The sequence below is a fragment of the Phoxinus phoxinus genome (genome assembly GCF_949152265.1).
Source record: "Phoxinus phoxinus genome assembly, chromosome: 12".
NCBI classification, from domain to species: domain Eukaryota; kingdom Metazoa; phylum Chordata; class Actinopteri; order Cypriniformes; family Leuciscidae; genus Phoxinus; species Phoxinus phoxinus.
Genome location: NC_136887.1, coordinates 33,790,012 through 33,804,060, shown reverse-complemented (window position 1 = coordinate 33,804,060; position 14,049 = coordinate 33,790,012). Strand labels below are relative to the sequence as shown.

The window sequence follows — 14,049 nt, the reverse complement described above, 5'->3', positions numbered from 1 at the left end:
TTTTAACGACAAGACATTTCCAAGCAATAGCCTATTGACATCATATCCGGGAGATAAGTCAGTTAATTCGAGTAAAATCACAGGCTTCGTTTATCCCGTGCGAATGCGCCACACGAAATTAAAATGTTGGTGGGTAATAATGTCCAAATCACACGAGGTCCCCAGGCCAGATAATACTAATCCAGTGCGAGTATGGCTTTTGATGAACTTTTTTGCTCCACTTCAAATGTTGACTACTGTATATTACGTAGGCCTACCTTCCAGCTTTTCCTGGAGATCTGAGCATGTCTGGTTTCCTCTTCAGCACAGACGTGAAACCACACTGATCCCGCAGGACGGCACATGTTGAGCTCATTCTGACAGCGTGACTCAGCATGTCATCCTGCACGTCTCACCAGCTCCACTGGAACGGAAGAGAACATGACTCAATTATTTGACTGTGAGCTAAACTGCCCTCAGTAATGGATTAAACAACACTGCTACTACTTTCCCCCAGACCCACTCAAACATGTAAAAGTGAGGGGTTTTCTCTTTATGGTGCCGTGTCAGTGGTTAACAGTGACTAAAACAGTCGAGTCGGTCACTCTGAGTAACACACTTGAAAAGGCAGACGGTGATTTGGTGTCTTACACACATCATCTCTTCATTCTTTCCATCTCTTTCTCTTTCGAGCTGCAATCCTCTCATCTCTGTTACCTGTGTTAAATCCTATAATCACACTGTACGACATGGATCTAATAAAAAATTTAGGTACCACACAGCTTACTAAGTATTTTTGTCTGGTTTCCAGTCCAAATATCAAAAAAATATTAAATCAAGATGCATTTACTAGATTAGTAAATTTTCTGGGTGAAAAAATCAAAATGAAGTGACTTTTTTTTTAAACAAGCAAAAGGCCAACTCAGTATTTTTTATCTTGTTTCCAGTCCAAACAACTAAAAATTAATAAATCAAGATGCATTTACTAAAGTAGTAAAATGCTATAAGATATTATGTCTTGTTTTCTGAGGTAAAAATCAAAAAGAAGTGAGTTTTTTTTCTTAAAACAAGCTAAATGATCTGCCAATGGGGTAAGATCTTGTTTTCCATTTGAATTAAGATTATTTTTCTTACTCCATTGGCAGAAAATTTAGCTTGTTTTAAGAAAAAAAAACTCACTTCTTTTTTATTTTTACCTCAGAAAACAAGGCATAATATCTTATAGCATTTTACTACTTTAGTTAGCATCTTGATTTATGAATTTTTAGTTGTTTGGACTGGAAACAAGATCTGAGAATCTGAGATTCTTAGTATTTTTACTGAGATTCCCGCACATAAAAACCACAATTTCCAAAGTGTGATTAATCTCGCTCTATTTGTTTACCATTAGCACATGCTTATTATGTTTTATTCTTCTATACTAACCTACGATTCAACAGGTGAAATCATCTGCACTTTGGAAATTGTGGTTTTTATGTGCGGTTGGATAGTCATGGCTAGTGAAAAGAGGACGACGGCTTGACAATTTTGCAAATGGAGCTTGAAGTTTTGATCAATACGCCATTTCATGCTGCATTTTTATTGGCTAGTCACTAGATGTTCGCAGCAGCAAACACACTGAGATGATCATCCTGAATTTATGACACTGTCAGAAAATAATCATAGGCTATCTTTGGTAGCAAGACCGTGACAACGGCCATCTTTGAACCTGTACGAGGATCACCGTTTAAGAGCCACGACCACAGAAATACCAACACGATCTCATGAAAGTACGTATCTATACCACGAATGTTATTTCTCGTACCATTTAAACGCCAAAAATGGTTTTTGCGTGCATATGCTATGCACTGAAAACCCTTGGGTATGATCAGGGGTGGCGAGTGCGTGTCATATGCACTTATATTTATATAACTTATACATAAAGGCATTTGACAAGAGACCTACCATCATTGCCTTACAGTCCAAAAGCAAAATTTCTTTACTTTTGATAATTTTATTATATTTTACAGTTGTTGTTTAATGAATAAAATTGTAAATGATCTGGCACCTTTACCCTTAAAAGCATTTGTTGCCTCACGTACAGAAAATACAAGACAAACATGGGCATCCTCAAGAGGAGGAGACTGTGAAGCACATTTTACAGTAACTGAGTTTGGTCGATCAGCTTTTTCTTTAAAAACTGGAATAATTTACCAACTACTATTAGACCGTATCATACTTTGACACATTTCAAGCTGCATTTGAAAAATATGTTAAAATTAAAGGAGTTGTGTCTTTAATCATTAAATCCACTTGTTCTGTCAAGGTTTTACAATTATGGGGCATTGATTTTGTAATATTATGTGATATTTTATAGGATTTATATTGAGATTGTTTGGTAGTGATTTAGATTGCTGTATTTATTGTTAATTGATGGACAATGTGTTTGAAATTTAGCTCTGTAGCTTATCTCACTGTCAGTGTTGGGGAAATGCATTACAAGTAACTTGAGTTACGTAATCAGATTACTTTTTCAAGTAACTAGTAAAGTAACGCATTACTTTAAAAATTTACAACAAAATATCTGAGTTACTTTTTCAAATAAGTAACACAAGTTTTCCCATTTATTGACTGACAGCTCTCCTGTCCTCATGTTGAGACAAATCAAAGTGCAGAGGCGTTTGTGTGTGTGTGTGTGTGTGTGTGTGTGTGTGTGTGTGTGTGTGTGTGTGTGTGTGTGTGTGTGTGTACATGATGTTTATTGTAGTTCTTGACTAAATGTGAGCATTTACTCATCTCACTTGCACAAAAAAATATTAAATATTCCTCAAAATGAATAAAATCAGTGAAATGCAGAATCAGAATACTATGCAAACCTCCAAATAACTAAATATGTGAAATAAAACATAATTTTTTATGCATTTAATCTCACTTTATTGACCAATGTACTTGCTTCTGACCTTCGATGATTCAGTTTAATAAGCAAACATGACTATAGATAGATAGAAAGATTTGCTTGTTTGCTTTCTGTACACATGTCCTTCAGCCTGAGGATTATTATTTCACTTTTGGTGTGAAAGGGTCTTTACATTTGCCCAAAAATATAACTTTTGTGTTATAAAAAAACAAGCCCAGCCCAGGTGGGAAAAAAAGTAACGCAAAAGTAACGTAACGCATTACTTTTCTAAAAAAGTAACTAAGTAACGCAATTAGTTACTTTTTAAGGGAGTAACGCAATATTGTAATGCATTACTTTTTAAAAAAAACTTTCCCCAACACTGCTCACTGTCCATTGTTCATGTCAAATAAAGAATAAAAAAATATATAATAATAATAATATGCATGCGAAAACTGCGTATCATATACACATTTTTGGCATATAAATGGCACGAGAAATAACATTCGTCGTATAGATACGCACTTTCATGAGATCTGGAAATACACGATTGGTCATCTTTCATCTGGAACCGGCCAAAATTATACAATGTGTGTACCGGCATTACAAGTAATAAGTCAAAGGTCATGCTCTTCTCATTCCTGTCTGCACTCGGCAGTACGTAAAGTCCACACACACACCAGACATAATCTGCGTGAGCATATCTTTCCACATGATCAGGTTGGAATTGCTTATTATTATTATTTACGAGAAATTCCTCATCAGCCTCTTAAAGCAGATCTGGAAATAATGTCCTGAACTTTTTCCAGTGTATAAATAGCTTTAAGGGGCTTCTGTGAGGGATTTGATTTTGAGTTTCTCTGGAATTGCAGTGAAGAAACGCAGAAGAAAAAGAAAGAAGCGTCCCTAAATCTGTTTTTAATGATCGCCATGTCTAAGACATACTTCTTCTGGCCAAATCCACTACTTTCTGCGTAAATCTCCATTCCTGAGATAATCAGAGACTCCTGAGACTATAGAACACTTCTAAATATTTGCATTTAGTTTTAAAACAGGTATTATTATTATTATTATTATTTCAGATTAGAGAAAAACAAGTCAGTAAATGGCAACGCAATGCCAGTTAAATGTCACATGTTATGAAATAATTAAATGGACATTTACTTGGAAACTTACTTTTTTTTCTTGACAGGATGTGATCATTTCAAGATATGAAGAAAAATAAGAAATACTGAGAGATAATAATGTTAGCTTGTTTCCACCATGAAATATAAACTTGTTTTATTCATATATTTGTTAAACATTAAAAGAAAGTCAGTCATATAACCGAAAGATAGATTTACAAAGACTGAGATTATATTAAATTTTAAAGGATAATTCCGGTATTTAACACCTTGAGTCTATATATTGTAGTTTGTTTTGGATGAACAAGAGTGGTGGACAACATTTTTTTGACAATGGTTCCTCTCTCGAGTTTTTGACTATAAAAGAATTGGCCATGGACCCATTTAACATTGGAGTCAATGTGCATGTCCGAAAATGTCATTAAAACAGCCAATAATGTTCGTTTACAAAACTGTTAAACTCACCGAGTGATTAGTGATGTTAGTTGATGTTCCAGAACCAAAAAGTGTTGCGAAATACAGTTTCTGTCGTGTTTTATTCGTCATTTTGTAAAATCCCATTGAATTCTGTTGAAGGACTGAGTGCTCGAAAATGACGAATAAAACACGACAGAAACTGTATTTCGCAACACTTTTTGTTTCTGGAACATCAACTAACATCACTAATCACTCGGTGAGTTGCACAGTTTTGTAAACGAACATTATTGGCTGTTTTAATGACATTTTCGGACATGCCCATTGACTCCAATGTTAAATGGGTCCATGGCCAATTCTTTTATAGTCAAAAACTCGAGAGAGGAACCATTGTCAAAAAAATGTTGTCCACCACTCTTGTTCATCCAAAACAAACTACAATATAGACTCAAGGTGTTAAATACCGGAATTATCCTTTAAGTTAAAGAAAGGAAAGAAAAAATAAGTAAAGGAATAAAAGGAGAAGTAGAGGAGTTTATAGCCTATTATAAAACCATAATCATCCAATAAAGAATACTTTGCTTTGGGACTTTTCATCCCTCTCAATGTCTCCAAATGTATTATAAATTCCTCTTTAAATAACAATAACCGAAAATCGCGAAATAATTTACATTTGTGTATATGTATAATTACAGCAAAAGCAACAAGATACATTTTTACCAAGAAATAAAACTAATAAATACAAAAATTGCTTTTCTCTCATTTTTTATAACTATAATTTGGACAATTGCAACTTATATCTCGCTCACAATTCTAAGGAAAAAAATGTCAGAACTGAGAGGTCCCAAAAACCTTTTTTTTTTTTATTCTGTGGAAACAAGCTTTCATAAAAGAGAGAATGACACAGAGGCACGTAAGAGTAAATATCATCTAGTAAGTAAGTAGCCTAATGCATTTTGAACTTCATGTGGAAATCTACTCATTTATGTATCATAATACTGACTATATGTGCTTGGAATTAATTAATTACGTCATTTCACTCTGTCAGCACGTGACACTCATGAACTCCTTCTGAATGCAAGCAGGAGACTCCATTACATGTGTCATTCTGGTATATAGATCTAATTACAATTGAATCAAAGTAGAGTTTAATTTGAAGCTGGTGAATGATTTTGAATTGGACGGACAGTGAGCGCCACCTGTTGGTTCAAAGGTGTCACTACACTTCCACTCCTTCTGAAGACCTGTTTATATAATTTCATTTTAAACTCATGAAGATTCATTTTAAAGATTATTTTAGTTTAATATTCCAGACAACATCATGTATGTCAATTATGCTAGTGAGCACCTTTGTTTCTATATCAGATGTTGTCCATGATGCGAGGCTGTTGGTGGATAGACTTAACGTGTTTTCAATGGCATCTGCTGTAAAAGGTTGTATTAAGCTCCTTGATCACTTATAATTTTCCACAGCTCATGTTGTCTGGAGATTTTGGTCTACTGACATTTCTTAGAAAGACATTCTGCAGTGTTTCGACTGTTAATTGACTAGTTAAACACGTATATGCTCGTCGACTTCGACGAAATTCGCCATTCTTATGTTTTGGATTTAAATATGAACCTGTTAGGCTACCTGTATCTGAAGGAAATTGACTGTCTAGATGACAATTTCGCTACCATTTTTCCCATCTTACCTCCGTTAGTAGGCTAACTTACTTACCAGAGTAATCGCTCTTCTTTTCCATAAAGTTCCTCACCCTGTCAGAGATTCAATTCGCAAGTTATTTGTATTAATTCAGCCCGTTTGCCGTTTTTTTTTTTTTTTTTCAGACCAACGGATAGTTCCCGTCCTTGGTTCTGATTGGTTGAGTCGCATTCGAAGTCTCCATGAAACCAAAATTTAAGTTTTTGGCTTTTAGTTTGAATATGTTGAATATGAAATTCATAAAGGCGTTCAAAACTTACAGCCTCTGACTTCCGCCAATATGGATAAATAATTTTGATTAGATCACTTAATTCTCATCAGATTTTCTGTCCAATCAAACGCTCTCTAGAATACGAAGCCCCGCCCCCTACAGTATAAAGGACCGCAGAGTGGGACTTCAAACATTACACCTGTGAGTGCGACCTCATTGCATAAATATTAAAACAAATATTTTAATTGACTAACCGTTTTATAAAAGCAATAAGCCCCGTGAAGCCGTGGTTTACATTGAATTTAGAACAGCTAGGGGGCATTGTAAAAAACTTCTAGGCTATTATTTGAAATGTAAAGTTGATTTTCAACGGTCATTTTACCTGATGTTGTTTTAGAAGTACAGTGCTGCTACCTAGAAAGATTTCAACTGCTGATTCCAAGACATTTTTATTTTTATGACATCACATGTTATGTAACCAGTTGATTAATATGAATCAGGATAAAAAGAGGAGTAATAATGCTACATTGTTTATGATCAAGTCTTGCACAAAAGGCTTAACCAACATCTCAAATATCTCCTCTAAGTTCGTGGAAGTTTTCAAAAAAATTTATCTTGCTAATCTTAACATTGCGCACACGCACGCACGCGCACGCACACACACACACACACACACACACACACACACACACACACACACACACACACACACACACACAGTAAACAGCTCTGATGTATAGGTTAGTTCACCCAGCAGCTCAGAGCAGAAAGGACTGTACAGAATAAACACGTATAATGAAAAGTCATAATTTCTCTTGACTTTAGGACATAAACAGAGGCCTATTTTCATCCATTTTGTTTGCAATGTGGGGCCTGGTTTCTAGCAAAATGCAGTTTAAAATATCAAAGTCCCCCTATAGTCAATCATTTGATCCCTTAAAACTCATATTTGATCACCAAAATGGCATATTTATATGTTTTTTAGTTGAAAAACAAATTCTTCAAAATATCTTGAATGTAACTCGACACTTTTGTCTCATTTAGTATATGCGGTTCTATGAATATGCAAATGAGCCCCGCCTCCACTCAACTGGTTGACGATCACATGTTGATCTGATTGGTTACAAGGTAGTGTGTGACGTCAGAAACACCAGCGATTTCAAACTGTGTTTTTGAGACTGTCTTTGGTTCACTGCAGTTTTAAGCAGAAAACACTCAGCAATGCTGTCGACTTATGAATTTACACATGATTTATGCGTATTAAAAACACCACATAGACACATAAACAACATTAAAAACTAGATTATTATTTTTTTTACCACAGGGGGACTTTAACAATCATGTTGTCAATGAATCGAGAGCAAATACTGTTAAAACACAAACAATTGGTGTGTAATATGTTTATTGTTGGTTGAATAGAAAACAAAAAAAATTACAGGAGCAAAAAAAAACATTTTTCACATGAACACAAAATTACATTTCTAGCAGCTCAGCTTCAATAATCCTTTCAAATTCCTAATTGTTCATGATGAAGATGAAGATTGAGGATGTGTAAAGTGAGAACAGTTGAGTGAGAAAGAGAAGAACAATGCGAGGCATTTTCCTGCACTTTAATGACCGGTTCAGAATGAGAAATGCTGTCAATTGAAGCCCTACATCGCCTGGATCAGGCTTTATAACATGTGTCGCTATAGTACACGTAAGCACCGGGTGGGACAGACACAATATATACAAGAGGTCACAGTGTTTGACCTCTCCCCGACCCCTAGAGGTCAACTCTGCTTTATGCATATATGAGAAATGTACTTAAATGTACAGTTTTTGTTGCGTTGACAACTGTAAACGATATAATCGAGAAGCCGTGTGGAAATGCAGTTTAGAGTAGTTTTGTGTGCAGGCACATCAGAAAGTGCAGAAAGCAGTCAGAAGTATTGATCCCAAAGCTAAAGAGACCTTTACTATGTTTGCGCATCAGTTCAACATTTACAGAAAAATAAAGATTATTGCGTCCCCTAGATTAGATTCCTTTTGCAATATGCAGGAAAACAAACAAGATAAATAAAAGTAGGATGTAATCTGGCCTTGAAAGAAACGCCATTGAAATGCATCAAGTGGACGGGACAAAAAGGCAGTTTTGTGAGGTAAGAAAAAAGTGAAATTGTTGTTTTTATTGGTCGTCATAACCTTTTTTTACTCAAGATAACAGGATTTAAAAAAAATCCTTTTAAAAAAAATTGATGATGCAAAAAAAAAAAGTTGCACAGTAATTTAATGGATCGTATTAAGTGGACATTACATACCAGAAAGAAGTTGGGTGGTTGGAGATTAAAAAATAAAACATTTCTCACAAAAGCCTTAATCTTTAAATGTCTAGAAGGTTAAAATTAACTAAAGCAAACCCAGAATAAAAGACAAGAGAGAAACAGACAAACAAAACACATTCCCTACACACACGTTTGGCTGAAACCGGACAAAAGCATTAACGGAAGACATAAGAAATTAATGTGACTCAATTATAATTAGTTTGAAGTACAATTACTTCAGGAACATCAATATTTGACATTATTTTCATTTTCATAAATCAAGCATTTTCCTGCCCTATTATTATTACTGTAATGCAAAAAAAACATCCCAGTCTCATTAACGTAACGTGAAAATTATTGTCAGATTAAGTTGTATTGCCAATTATATACCGGAGAAACTGGAAAAATTTGAATATCGAGCAAATGTTAATTTTTTTTCATATTTCAGTAATTCAAATTAAAAGGTGAAACTAATATACTATATAGACTCATTACATGCAAAGTGAGATATTTCAAGCCTTTGTTTGTTATAATTTTGATGATTATGGCTTACAGATTATGAAAACCTTTTCACAATATTCTAATCTTGAATTTGGGGTTTCCATAAGCTGATAATCATCCAAATTATCATCCAAAAAAATCTCACTTTGCATGTAATGAGTCTATATAATATATTAGTTTCACCTTTTAAGTTGAATTACTGAAATAAATGAACTTTTGCACCATATTCAAATTTTTCCGAGTTTCACCTGTATATATAATGTGTATTTATAATTATATTTATTGGATTTTAAATATGAACTAGACGTGTTTTTTCTTGAGATTCACCCAAATATTGAGGCTTTAAATTCCATAACTGATAACATGAGGTTCTAGATAACATGATGTGTTGCACAACAGAGATTTATGAATCCAGCGTGCATTAATACGCATGAGGGTGATGAAAAATGAAAAACTTCTGCACTCCCTGAGTTATGAATGTGTCTGTGTCTGTCTCTCTCGTTCTTTATCTCCGTTTCTCACGCATATAAAAACACACCCATCAGTAAAAAATGGCACGACCAAAACTCAAAGTAGAGATTACCGTTTAGATGAGGATCCTGCTATAATCATGATGATAATCACACGCTGATCAGGAGTCATGGCTTTCCGATCCATGAATCTGCTCACACTAAACGCACCAGATCCGACATGCAATCATGAAACAGACTTCTGAGGTATGCACGATTACTTCTTTTTCCAATAAAGACATCAATTAATCATCTTTAGTCACCAGAAAACATGATCACACACACACACACAGTACTAAAATCTGAGTCTTGTGTTCTGGTTAAACCTGCAGGATTGAGGCAGTTTGGTTAAGATCGTGACCATATCGTTTGCTTTTTAAACAGGCCATCTAATGAGTTCTGAGATAAGTGTACCCGAAACGAGGTTAGTTCGCTCATACGGACAGAAACCGCTGGTTAAAGGGCTTCTGGGAAATAATTGACAAATAGACGGATGAAAGGACAGCGTGCGAAAGAGAGAAACTACAGCTCTGCTCCAAATACCAGTGAGACCGAGACAAAATCATCATTCAACTTCACAAAACACTGATGGGAAATGCACGAAATAGGCAAATGGCACTCAATTCACAACTGTGACCACAAAACCAGTCATAAGGGTCAATTTTTTTGACATTGAGATGTATGCATCATATGAAAGTTGAATAAATAATCTCTCCATTGATGTGTGGTTTGTTAGGATAGGACAATATTTGGTCGAGACACAACTATTGAAAATCTGGAATCTGAGGAGCAAAAAAATCTAAACATTGAGAAAATCTCCTTTAAAGTTGTGCATTTATGTTCACGATTGTGCTGCATTCACTCACAAAAATACATGTTTTATATATTTACGGTAGGACATTTACTAAATATCTTCATGGAACATGATCTTAATATCCTAATGATTTTTGGCATAAAAGAAAAATGGATATTTTTGACCCATACAATGTATAGTTGCTATTGCCACAGATATACCCGTGCGGCTCCAGACTGGGTTTGTGGTCCACAATTGAGTTTTACAGTTTGTTATCAGAGTGTTTCTGTAGCCCAATGTATACTTCACCCCAACTGTACATGCGCAAGATCAATGTTGAGACAGAAGAGTCCACTAGGTGGCAATACGCAGCTGTGATGTATTGTGCAATAGTCGAAGAAGAGATTACAAAACAACGCTGTTCCAAGCATAGATATACATAATAAAGGCTAGATGTCTTACGTCTCTAACGTCATCACCGGCGGCCATCTTGTCACAGGCAAGCTTTCTGTAAGGTGAGTGATCTGCACGAACACAAATACTCGCTGAAATCTTGCCAGATTTACAAACTGTTTGGTTTCTTACAAACGTTATTAACGTGGCTATAATTATGGATGCTTGAACATTTTGAAATATATAATATTATAATTATTCATAAGTACGCAGTGTCATAACTACATCTCTGACGGTTATAACAAACCAACCCGTTTGAAAATCGGTATAAAATTTAGCAAGTTATGGTTATTTAAAAGTACATGCACCATTAAAACACAATGTTACGAGTGAGCGAGCTGACTGTGGCAAGATGGCCGCCAGGTGCGGACGTCGACCTCCATTGGCCAGCACCGCGGACGAGACATCTAGCCGCTATTATTATGTATATCTATGGTTTCAAGAACAGTAAACACACACACAAAAAAAAAATCGATACTTTTAATTTTATGAAATCCATTTCATCAAGATTACATTAAATATTACCTCCCCATAAACTTGTTTTTAGTATGTTGACTTTTTTACTGACTCAAAGACTCTTATATTATAGAATATATGCCTCATCTAAAGCAATATGAATTGTTATATCTCACTGGTTTTTGAAACAGAGATTGAGAAAAGCTATAATGACTGCTCTCACCAAACACGTCAGACATGTTTAAGTTATCGACCAACACAAAGACACAATCAAAAGAAAAAAAACAGCTTCAAATGTCATGTTCTTCACATAATAATTCACTAATACTCATAAACATGGCCCACTTTGTATAATAATACTACTGTGTTGTTTTGCTCAGAGCAATCCGTTCTTTCCATTCTTAAACAGAATCACAGATCATGTGACAGTTTGACAGTCATCACTCAGTCCAGATCACGCTTTGATTGTCTTCATAAGAACCTCAAAGTCCATTCAACTCAAATGCCAGATTTTTTCTTCTTCTCCAATATAACAAACGAGACACAATACATATAACCAAAATATAAATTCTTAAAAAAATACAATAAATGGGAGTCAAATGTGGAAAAAAGACACATATTTAGATTTAAAAAACGTAGTTCTAGTAAATGTAGTGATTCTGTCCTTGAGTGGATCTCTCACAAAAAAAAAAAAAAAAAAAAAAAGTCGATATATGTCTGGGTCATATTTTACCCTAGACATAAGAAATTATATTTTGCATAAACGGTGCACTGGAAAAAAAAAAAAATCGGTGTAGGATTTACATCAAAACAAATTTCACTCGGAAATGACAAAGATTGGATTAAACATGAAATTTTTAAGTAGAAAAAAAAAAGTCTTTTCTCCTATAATCTGTTTAATTTACAACTTCAAAAAATATTTTTTTATAATCTGGAATTTGTTGTACTGATTTAAATTATTCATCCGTATCTTATGACTTTGTTTGTTGTATTGTGATTGTGAAAATAAGATTGTTTTCGCATTATATAAATTTGATGGAAAATGTGCTTTGCAAAAAAAAAAAAAATTATGCAAAATATAATTTCAAATTATTTTCTTTGTTGATTCCTAGCTCTACGGATGCTTCAGTTTGCATCTGGCTGATGGCTCATGGCACAGTTTGTGAACTCCTTAGTGCATTGCTGATCACTGCACTACATTTAGCAGATATCACTAAAAGGACAGAGGATTAGCTATTTAAAAAAGTCCATAAAAATGATTCCTCGTTTAATGTGCATTTCTACATAATTCATAAGTGATACGCTAACAGCTTCGGTACGTTATGCTAAAATAAATCACGGCTGAGGTTATCGATGTCGATAGCAGAAAGTGCACGAAGAAAGACGGATTTTTCTCATAAAAGTTTCGGATATTTCGGATTTTTACAAAATCTAACGCATACAAATCTGATTTGCATAATCTAGAAAATAAAGAATTACAGTATCAAGCTCTTTTACTCTGTAAAACACGCCGAATTGATGAAGTGAATTTTGTTTCCTCTGTAAAAGGTCCTAATTGAAGCGCTGGCTCCCGCACTACCTGAGCTCTCCGTTCAGTTTGTGCTCGGACACGAGTCGGTGGTTTCGGCACGGATCCGCATTGGGAAGTCGGTGGGAACGGCAGCGTGGGATTGGACGATCACATCTCCTCTCCAGCACAGAAGAAGAGCAAGGGGGAAAGCCTTGAGACCTCGAGTTTGATTAGAGACGAGCAAAGAGGAAATACACCATCTCTGTATGAATCCCTGCAGAGAGAGAGGAACGACAGACGTCACACACACACACACACACACACACACACACACACACACACATCTGGGGTGCCAGTTTTTCATGTCACACATCAAATATTAAGCTTGTGCAGCCCTTCATCTATCTTAGAAGCAAACAGTCAGAGTCCAAAATTAACTTTTTTGGCAAGAGAAAAGAGAAATTAAGCATGCATGAAAAGAGTATTCTGCATTTATTTAGTTATTATTTTGTATATAGTGAGCCGCATTGAAAATCAGCTTTTAAATAAAAAACAGGAATACGTTTATTGCACATTTTAAAACAAAGAAATGCTATGATGCAAAATTAGTTGTTTTTTATTCAGGTGAAACTGGAAATATTAGAATATGGTGCAAAAGTTCATTTATTTCAGTAATTCAACTTAAAAGGTGAAACTAATATATTATATAGACTCATTACATGCAAAGTGAGATATTTCAAGCCTTTATTTGTTATAATTTTGATGATTATGGCTTACAGCTTATGAAAAACTTTTCACAATATTCTAATTTTTTATTTGGGGTTTTAATAAGCTGTAAGCCATAATCATCACAATTATAACAAATAAAGGCTTGAAATATCTCACTTTGCATGTAATGAGTCTATATAATATATTAGTTTCAGCTTTTAAGTTGAATTACTGAAATAAATGAACTTTTGCACAATATAATTTTTTTTCCAGTTTCACCTGTATTAAAAAAAAACGTATAATATGACAAAAGCACATAATAAATTGACAAAAAAATCAACAAAAATTAACATGAAAACGAAAAATATAAAAATAAAAGCCAATAAAAAAAATGTATTTTCCCGCTGTAAATTATAATTTCATTTGTTCTTTTTCACTTCCAAAAGTTACTCTTAAATTACACTAAAGCCTAAAAATTACTAAAAAACACGGATAATGTGACCCGGGA

General features: G+C 34.5%; 3 protein-coding genes across 3 annotated transcripts in view; all 3 read right to left on the bottom strand.

Moving 5' to 3' along the window:
• Nucleotides 1-14,049, bottom strand: part of srp72 (signal recognition particle 72) — a 253,770-nt gene that overhangs the window by 96,064 nt on the left and 143,657 nt on the right. The gene's annotated exons all lie outside the window — the stretch shown is intronic.
• The window catches only part of arl9 (ADP-ribosylation factor-like 9), a 324,624-nt gene that overhangs the window by 186,300 nt on the left and 124,275 nt on the right, over nt 1-14,049 (bottom strand). The window lies entirely within an intron of this gene.
• The window catches only part of slc16a2 (solute carrier family 16 member 2), a 42,352-nt gene continuing 39,638 nt past the window's right edge, over nt 11,336-14,049 (bottom strand). Inside the window, exon 7 of the mRNA XM_079629912.1 lies at nt 11,336-13,107. The gene's annotated coding sequence lies outside the window, so the exon portion shown is untranslated. The remainder of the gene's footprint in view (nt 13,108-14,049) is intronic.